We start from the raw sequence: 10,443 nt of genomic DNA on the forward strand, positions 1-10,443 counted from the left end.
CATCTATGTGGGTTACATTGACATCACTAAGAAATGTGAACCTCCTTCTTTCATAAATGTGGATAAATAGGTGCCAAAGTGTTTCCCATTATGGTTTACAGGATGCAGGTTTCAATATACTAGTCATCATCATAATAGTATTAATTAAGTTTATACCTTAGTAGTGGATGTTAAGTAAGATGTCATGCATAAATCAAATCTTAATAATTAGTTTTTTCCCTTAGTTTTTGATTTGAGAATAGATTTATTATCTTATTTATGTTTAATTGTCAATAGCTCTTTGCTGTTTAGGGGTTCTCCACCATCATGTATACTGCCAGCCTACCAAGCTAAAGTATTAATGATTTGCCAAATATTGTTGTGCTTAAAACCAATCAAAAACTTCTTAAAATTATGTCTTACCCTCAGAAAAGAAAAACCCTGTTTTATAAATGTAGCATTCTTTTTCAGTTACTTTAATAAACAAGACACAGGAGCACATGTGTGTACAAAGGCAGAGTCCCTCACCCCTAATAGTAAAAAGAGATACTATCCAATATTTAGTCAACAAATTAGGAAATAATTAAGCATTAATAAAAATGGCTGGTTTTTAAAATAACTTCTAATGTATGTATTACTATGCTAATTTCCCAAATAAGATAAGAGGCTTAAGATAACCCCAAGTGACTCAATCATAGCATACCCCAAGCTGAAATCTGGGTATATTTTGATGCAAAGCTTATAGTCCTTTTTTTCATACCATGTTTAGTCAATTACCTACTTTGTATCATTTTTGGAGCCAAAAGAAAATCTATCTTGCAGAGGCTCCTGTGTCATTTGTGAAAGTTTCCAAAAACACAACTCCATCCTCCTTTTTCTGTCCCTGCTGCTCATCACAAAATGAATGAGGGTTTTGCCAAACAGATTGTGTTGCTGGCAGGACTAAAAGCATGAAGAGTTCTTTGCCTTGAAAAAGATCACAGATTCTTACGAATTAAATGCATTTTGATATGTTCTCCTTACCCATCATCTCAGTGCCTTACAGCCATTACATCTTTTTTTTCTTGTTACAGTTAGAGCAGAGATGGACCAGTCCTTCATGTCACATACTGAAATGAGTCAGTGTTGACTGATCCAGTTCATCCACATTCCAGGAAGGGATCCCCAAAACTACTACTATTAATCTGAAAGTGTTTTTCAAATAAATGTCATTGAAGCAGGAGAAAAGGACTCCACGAAGAGAAGCAGCTTCCCCCTCCTTTCCTTTCTTAATTTTGGATATACAGTACTTAATTAAGATCCATTATGTCCTAGTCATTTTGCTGAGTGCTAAGGGTCAGGAGTAGAGTGCAAAGAAGAATGAAGAAAGGTCAGAGCCAGAGTAGAGAAAGGGATGTGCAAGTCAGAATCAGACGTTATTTTCAGTTCCTACACCTGTCTTGAAATACAGTAACATTGGGTATAGGGCTTCAACATATGACTTATGGGTAACACAACCCAGTCCATAATAATGCCCATTGATCAACAGCAATAACATGCAATAGAGAGAAGTTAAAGTCAAATACCATAGGTATACTAGTTAGTCAGAGGTTCAAATCCAAAGCCTTCCACTTCCCAATTGTGTTAACATTGGTGAGTTTTCTTAACCTTAGTGCTTCCTTCCTTTGTGGATGTAACAAGGACAATAAGTATCCTTTCTCCTATGGCTATCATCAAGTATTTTATATCTAATTAGAATATAAATTGAAATGAGAAGCTACTATTAGTTGTAGATAAATAGTTTCAAAGATGTTGTTACTCTTCTTTCTATGGTAGGCATAGTATTTTAGGAATTCTGAGAATCAAAAGTAAGAGAAAAGACAGGAAATTAAATGCTTACACTATTTTTTCTTAATGAATTTATTTTATATAAATATAGTTGTGAGGCTAGGCTTACACAGAGAAAGATGCTTTAGATTTCAGAAATGTGTAGCTTAATTCATTCTTTAAAACAAATCTTTACTGAGCATTTATTATGTGTCAGAAATTGTGCCAGGCATTTTGGAAACAGCAGTGAGCAGAAATCACTATTCTTGGGGAATTTATATTCTAGAATTGAAATGTCACCTCCACTTCCGGAATTGGGCAAAATAAGGTCCATCAAATAAGGAAAATAAATTAATTAAAATAAATTTACAACATAATACAAGTTGGCATTAAATTGTGATCATGTGGTCAAAAGATAGATAGGCATAATACTAGCTCTGGGGCTGTAGGACTGGCTTCCACAAGTGCCACCCCATCCCTGAAATACAGGTTTGAGACCTTGCCATCCCTCACCATAGCCCAAGCAGACTTTCCGCCCCTCCCTGCCCCGCTGCGCATGTGGTGCAGGAGGAAGCGCTGGCCTTAGGGTCCCTCAGGGCTGCGCTGCCACCTCCAGCCTCTGACGTCCTGCGCCAGGTGCACAGCCAGCGTGCTAGGCGCGTGGGTTTTGAAGCCACGCAGCATACCCTGTAGCCAAGAGCAGGCAGGGAGCCCGACCTGCAGGTCCCAGATCCTGCTGTCGTGGTCCCTGGAGTGCAAGTGACTCTGGCTTCACATGGTGTCTGCAAGCTCACGTCACCTGTTTGATAGCCTCCCACCAAATCAGAGGGCAGCGCTCGCCAGGAGCCCCAAGTGTCACCGGCTCCCCCGCAGATTAGAACTCGCCTCTCATAGTTCCTCCCTTCATTCCATTTAAAGCTCCCACTGGCTTTAAGAAAAAGTTAAGTGTGAGCTCAGTTTCTTCAGCGCTTTCTTCCACTGCAAGATGGTAAGTGAGGAACTGGCGTTTGCTAGTCCTCTGGCAAAACATGGGGCTCTGAAAGCTAACAAACTTTGCACTGAGAATTTATTCCATTTTTGGAGCAAGCTTTCTTTGCTATCTACCAATTAAAATAGATCCTCTCCTGTCTTCTTTTTATTATCATCTGTCTTCTCTCTCTTCCTCCCTTCCTTTCCCTCTGCCTTTCTCCCTGTTATTTTTATTCTTCATATTTCCCCAAAATTTCACCTATTCACCTTCACTTACTATTCATTCTTCCTCTTATTCCAGATTATGCACATATTTGCAAACACTTGGAGTTGAACTACTGTAAGAGTATTTGGGGTTTGTTTTCTTCTCAGGTGTCAATTACCTAATAGTTTAACTTGGATTCGAATAATAACCTCAAGGAAGGAGTCTGCAAACATGCTTTTAAAATGAAAACAAGAAAAATAGCTCTTGATAAACTTTTGGCTTAACTTCTTTGGTCTGCACTCCCCAAGCTGCATTTGCTTCTGAACTGTGTATTTTTTTTCCTTTTCTAAGACTTAACTCACTGGGAACATTAACAAAGTGTGACTTAATTGACTCATTTTTCCCTCTTCTGTTTATGTTATGACCAAGAAAGTACTCAAGCCAACAAAAGATTCGTAGCAGTCAAACAGAGTTTATCTAAACCTAGGCTCTGCTGGAATAAATGGCTTTTACCTGATTAAACATTGACAAATAATTAGGAATGGACTGTTGTACAAATTAACCTAGGAAGGCTGCATACTTATCCTTGTTTGGAGATTTGAAAAGAGTGTATGTTTGAGGTTTGAGAAGTGGCAGGCAGGAAGGTACTCCCTGGATCAGAACACAGTGAGAACACATGTCAGGCAGTTAGTGGTGGCAGGATAACTTTGCAAGGACATTGAGCCCTAGTGATGGAGATATCTAGAGCTTGCAGTCTTTGCTTATTTCTTTCAGCTTTTAGATGTTTACTTGGAGTGATGTTACGTTCCTCTGACTGGAGCTGGGGCAAAGTTTATTTAATTACCTACAAGGAACAAAGTTTATTTAATTATCTATAGAACAGAGATAGAGAGAACATATGCACTTATGTCTATATATGCATATGTCTATATGTATGTATATTATACAAGTATGTATATGTATGCACATAACTATATGTATGTGTATGTATATATATGCATATGCACATATATACATTATATATATATATATATATATTTGCATATACATTATACACAGCATGAGTTTGTGTGTATCTCTATTCAGATTCCCATAAGATCCAACAGAATGTTAGTTTGGAGGAGAAGAGGAAGGGAAGCATAAGACAATTATTGATTCAGAGGTTAGTCTATAAGATGCCATATTCTGCTTTTTCATCCTTTTTAATGGGTTCTTTGTCTTCCAAGGTGATTAGAAATAGAAATATAATTAAGATAGTTCTGACTGGCTTATTTGGTGAGCTAGGCATTACAAAGGAAAATATAAATATGATTCATCCAGTAGTAGTCTATTCGTTGTTCAAGGACCTGTGGAAATGTTAGGAAAGTCATAGGAGCTGATTCCTTTTTAGTTATTATAATTAAACCACTCAAAATTTAATCTGGATCTAAATTTAACACCTTCACTGTTTCTTGATTAACTGTATGTAATTTCTGTGTGTTTCTCCCACCCTTCTCTCCGTCCACATCTGCATCGCCCAATCTTCTGGGAAACCCACCTCCACCCCAACTCCTTATACTGAATTTCACAGAATACCATTCTGCCTTGCCAAGACCAGTATTTTGCAGGAGACAAGAGTTATAATTGCCTGTATTCCACTACACCATCAGAAACTAGTGTTGACATTTCCACGGAGACTTGGATCTCTTTCTGGGCTGCTGGTCTCCTGGACAACAGTGAGCCCCAACAAGCACCACAAGCACAGGGTAAGTTCTGCTCTTCTGCTTTAGTGGTAGACCTGGAGCCCTTTTCAAGCAATGTGGCTGCAATGCATCATGGTCTGGGACTCTGGAAAAGGGACGTTATAAAAAATTTAAGTTAGTCCAAAGAGTCTTGAATTTTACAACCTTAACTTCTGCTATTTTGTACTTGCCAAATAGTGAAAATGGGATTATTCCTCTTTCTTGCTGGACAACACGTGTTTCTCCCTCTAATGTATAGTACTTGGAGATTCCCAACTCACTGAAAGAACTTTTCTGGGTCATATTTTATAAACAACATCCTAGTAGAATGTTTTGGAGTCAAGATACTAGTTATAACATTTCTTTTGAAATTCAGGAAAATTTCCCAAGTATGATAAAGAAACAAGAATGAATAACTTCATCTTTTATTTCATAGAGGAGATTCTATAGACAATGCCTTGTAAGTAGAAACAATTATTCTCTTACACACACACACACACACACAAACACACACACACACAAGCACTCACATAGGATTTCAAAGTGGGAGGGAAGTATAACATTGATGGAAAATTATGAATGGTATTAATCTTGACTTGAAGGTTAGTGAACATTTTTATAAAATTAAGTAAATTTCTGTATAAATAGTCAAATTTCTCTAAAAATTTTCAGATATCTTAGAATTAAATACCTATACTATAGTTTGCCATATGCTCCTTTGGTGGACACAGGGGTTAAGGAAAGGCACACAAAAATGAAAACCTAAAAATGTTGAAGCACACTTACATATTATGGATAAAGTTGTTCAGTTTTACTTTTTCACTATAAGCAACAGCAAAGACAAAATGCCCAAAATATGAACCCAAACTGTTTACAAAATTGAATTCCTGTTTTCTTACTCACTACTCTATTTTAATAAAAAATTCTTCAGTAACAGCAGTTTAAGAAGAACAGGGAAAGAGTCAGAATGGTATTAATGAGACGGAATAAAGTAAAAAAAAAATTAAGCATGCCCAAATGCTTTGGATTTACAGGCATAGCTTCCTGTCAAATATGAAAAAAAATCTTTGTAAAAGCATAAAAAATATACAGATGAAAACAGTTAAAACAGAGAAGGTAGAATTTTGCAATTTTTTATCATGGTCTTCAGAGAAACAAGGTGCAAATTATTTAAAAGTAGACATTGCTACTAAATCAAATTCTGAATTCTATTCATTAGATGTAACAGGTAGGCAGACAGAAAAGGAAATAATAGCATCAAAAATGTTATTAGATTATCAAGCCAAACACTATATTATTAATGTTGAAGCTTAGAAAAATAAAATAAAAATTATAAAAAAAGATAGTGGGATTGCAATATTATGCCTAGTGGAAGGAAAAGGTTAATAAACATTTGAATGAATTAATGATGCAGCTGAGAGAGTCTTTATTAATTTAACCAACAAGAATATACATACAAAGAGAAGAATATGACCACTTAGTTCCAAAAAGAAAAAAAAAAATCCCACCTCTTTAACCACTTTGGCATAGGTTGTATAAATATTTGTCTGTCACAGCTTGCATCCTTCTTCTGAAAGCTTTAAATATTTTGTTCTAGTGTGAGGAAGCAACAGCTATTTTTAGAAAGGTAACTGAACCTATTGCACTTTGGGAATGGTTTGGTGAGTTCATTGCACATAAGTCAAAAGTGTGTTTTCTATGCTATCCATTTTGTATTTTCTCATAGATTCATCTTCTAATTCGAGTTTTCCTATTCTGGACTCATGTTCCTGGGAAGAAGCTCAGCTTTCCTCACAGCTCTACAGAAATAAACAGGTATGTGTGGATAGTTAGAACATTGAGACTGGCCATACATCCTGCAGTTCATTCTCCACTTGCATCCTCCCTTAAGTTTATGCTGCTACTTTTTCCTCTTAAAATTCACATTAACTCACTTTAGAACTAAAATGAGCATATGTCGAGAGAGAAAGAGAGAGAGAGAGAGAGAGAGAGAGAGGAAAATAAAGAAGGAGGGAGGGAGAGAGAGATTGTTCATCTAACTCCTCTCTCTTTCTGTCTCAACCCCCCCATACACATACACTCATATACACAAATAACACTTGAGGAAGACATGAAGTCAGGCTCTGACTACATCACATTTTAGCTGTGTGACCTATCACATCCACCTTTTCCTTATCCATGAAATTGGAATATTTATGCGGCATATCTCAGAGGGCTAATGGAAAGACCAAATGGAATCATGTCAGTATTTTAAAATGATAAACATGGATAATTGCCTGGAGAATTAATGATGATGACAAAGGTTTTTATCCAAATATTGTTTCATTTTCCATATTTTGTTCTTATTTGTTCCCCAAAAATAATATGATCTACTGAACAAACAGGCAGATCAATCTGAATGTGGCACAAGTCAACCATCCTTTCTTTCTTTCTTTCTTTCTTTCTTTCTTTCTTTCTTTCTTTCTTTCTTTCTTTCTTTCTTTCTTTCTTTCTTTCATGTGCAAGGAAGGAGTCCAGGTAAACCTTTCTAAACACCTTTTTTCTATATTTAAATAGTTGAATGCTGCTCATTTTCCTTTACACCTACCTGACTCCCTTGTGGTTAAAATTTTAAAAGTCATGTAATACCCTCAAATACTTTGTAATGAATGAAAAATTCAGAGCACAAAACTGAACAATCATGTGGTAGGGGGTTGTTGATTTCAGTCTCAGAGGACGAGGACTCCCTGAAATTGTGTTCATAAAACAAACAGAATAATAATCAAGTTTAAGAAGGCTGAGGCACAGTGGCATTATTATAATGTTACAAAGTCAATACAGTGGAGCGACCTTCACCATTGTTTGCTTTTTGCAGCTCCAAGATACTCTGGTTCAGAAGGAAGAAGAACTTGCTAGGCTACATGAAAAGAATAATCATCTCAGACAATACCTGAATTCTACTTTGGTTAAATGTCTTGAAGAAAAGGCCAAGGTGTGTAATAATCTTTTTATAAGGTCAGGGCAGTGATTTAAGAAAGGAAACCATTAATGTAAAATTTCTTAATTAAAAGCAAGAAGTGTACTTAACAACAGGTCATGGGATATATGAGTAGAATGGATAACATTTCTTAAGGAAGTACATGACTTTCACTAGAACTTTTATATATCATTTATTAGAAGTATCTAGATTGCAGATTCTATCCAGACATTATTACAAAAATAGTTTCTTATATATCAAAAGCTAGGGATTGCTGAGGAAACAGGTTGATCAAACGGAGAGTTAGGTGGAAATCAGAGATTTAAAAACTCAGTTGTTTTAATTATCTTCTTAATGTAGAAATTAAAGATTTAAAAACTCAGTTGTTTTAATTATTTTCTGGCTTTAGGAAAATCATTCTCAATTAGAAATTTGGTTACCTGCAGCTACAAAAACTAAAAATCTGTGAAAAATCTCTCTCAATCTAAGATGCTGTGATGATAACTGGAGCTTAGTATCTTGAGCAGCAATTCAGTATATACAGTTACATTATTTTTTATTCACATTTTTCTTACACTATTAAATGAGCTATTTCTAACTCAAAGATAGCTTGCCTATAGTCTCTTCGTGTTCTTTTTTCTTTAGTTTTGTGTTTTTCCTAGTATGTGTTTGCTTCTATGACCAATTTTTACTTTACTCTTAGAGAAACTATTATTTGATATTATGTAGTCTAAATTGATTATGTGTCTGCTGCTTTTACTGAATCTAACAGTTGAGAGAAGAAAAGATACTAGATTTGACTACTTTACTGTATAGTAAGCTTTCATAAATAAAGGGCTAGCATTGGCTTCTAACTCTAGCCACCATTCCTTGAAAAAGACATTATTAAATTATTAAATGACATTAATTAGCTTTACCTTTCTTGACCTCAGTTCTCCAAGATTTAAAATAACAACTGTTTTCAAGGTATTGCTTTGAAAGTTAATGAAATAACATAAGGAATGTTGTATAGTGTTTAAACAAGAGTTCTGTCTATATTCAGATAACTTAGGTTTAATTCTAGGCCAAGGGATACTTAGCAAGTCACAAATATGTCTGTGTCTTAGTTTCCTCATTAATGGAGATTTTAACAGTATCTATATCCAAAGAAATAGTGCATGTGATGAACTATTCATAAATTATATCAAATAATAATTTGTTTATTTTATCAGTGATAATTCAATAAACAATTGCTTTTATTGTAATTTTTGTAAAAATTATTACTTCTCTGATTTGAAATCTTCAAGACATGATCTGCTTTTTTCAAGTTTCAAACTGAGAGTAAGAAATGAATTCAGGTTCCTAAGAAATAAGATGTTATCATGGATTTTACTTTAGTAACAGACACTAATCTAATCCATTTTACTTGTATGTGAAAAAATATTAGAAATTTAACCTATTTTTCTAAAGAATGAGGGTAACTAGTAGATATTTAAAGGAAGTATAATTTTCAAATGTCACTTCTTCAGAAATTGTTGTCATCAGATGAGTTCTCCAAAGTGGGTGGAAAATTCAGAAAGGGGAAGAGGAAACACAAAGAGCAGGGATACTCTCCTGCTGAGATCCCCCATCCTAAAAATGCCAAGAGAAACCTCTCTTGTGAGTTTGCTAACTGTGAAAAACCACCTGGGCCCCATGGTGATCCCTGGGTGCTACAAACACTTGGATTGAAAGACCTCAACACCATTGATGACACCTCATCAGCTAACTACAGTGCCCTCTCCTCTCATCCCAGAATAGTGACTAGCACATACTCCCATTTTCCGAGTGATGCCATTGATTATGAAAATGTCCACAGAGAGGATGTGCCAATCAACTATGGAGGTGAAAGAACAACCCCCTTGCACAGCATTGCCAGCCATGGGGAAGACTTCCACTACTTTTCTCAACTTTCAAATCCCCCAACAGAGGTGCAAACACTTCCTTATCATCCAGCTGATGTGTCACCCAACAAGACAGAGATGACATTTTACACATCCCTGAGTCCTCACTGTAATGTCAAAACTCATTCTTTCCACCAGGAACAAGCCTTTGTGTGTAGAGATGAAGAAGGAGGCTGGAAGTTTACCTGGGTCCCTAAACAGCCTTAGTGACCCCTCTTGTATCACAGAGCACTGCCAGGAACTCTTTTACAAAGATCTCTCTTGCACTTGAACCTAACTATGTGGAGCATAGAAGCTATTGCCCAGACAATCTTTAGCCACTTTAAATGTTACTCTCAACTACCACTTAAATTTGTAGGGAATAGCTTCCAAGAATCCATATGAGAGGTATATGCTCTTCCTCCACCTGAACTTGACTAGTTTGCACATCAATGTCTGATATCAACTTCTTCTCTTTGCCCTGTTACTTGAGAAGGTGTTTTCCAATCTTTTGTAGATTTCTTCAAGAACTAGATGTACTTTGCTTATCATGATCTGTTTAACACCTTTTGTTCTCTTATCAAGTAGTTTAAATATGTATGGTCTTTATTTCTCTCCCTCTTCTACATTTCTTTATTTCTGAAAATTGCCTTTAGAATGAGCCCTATTGTTGTTTCAACTACTTCCTCCTGGTTGTTTAAATTGCTAGAGGTAGGGTAAAATCAAGTGTCTGCCCATCACCACTGCTGAAGAAGTATTGTGGATATAAGTAACAGTATGTCCAGAGCAGCTCAAAGAGTCAAGTGTTGCAGGATGGCTTTAGCAAAACATCTCTAAGACAGCTGCGACTCCACTGATAAGCAATATCACTGAAAAATGACAAAAGTTAAAAAGAATTATTACTTC

General features: G+C 35.9%; 1 pseudogene; it reads left to right on the forward strand.

Moving 5' to 3' along the window:
• Nucleotides 1-9,129: 9,129 nt before the first annotated feature.
• Nucleotides 9,130-9,792, forward strand: LOC144370516 (geminin coiled-coil domain-containing protein 1 pseudogene; annotated as a pseudogene).
• The last annotated feature ends 651 nt before the right edge of the window (nt 9,793-10,443 follow it).

Source organism: Ictidomys tridecemlineatus, chromosome 14, assembly GCF_052094955.1.
Source record: "Ictidomys tridecemlineatus isolate mIctTri1 chromosome 14, mIctTri1.hap1, whole genome shotgun sequence".
Classification (NCBI taxonomy): Eukaryota; Metazoa; Chordata; class Mammalia; order Rodentia; family Sciuridae; genus Ictidomys; species Ictidomys tridecemlineatus.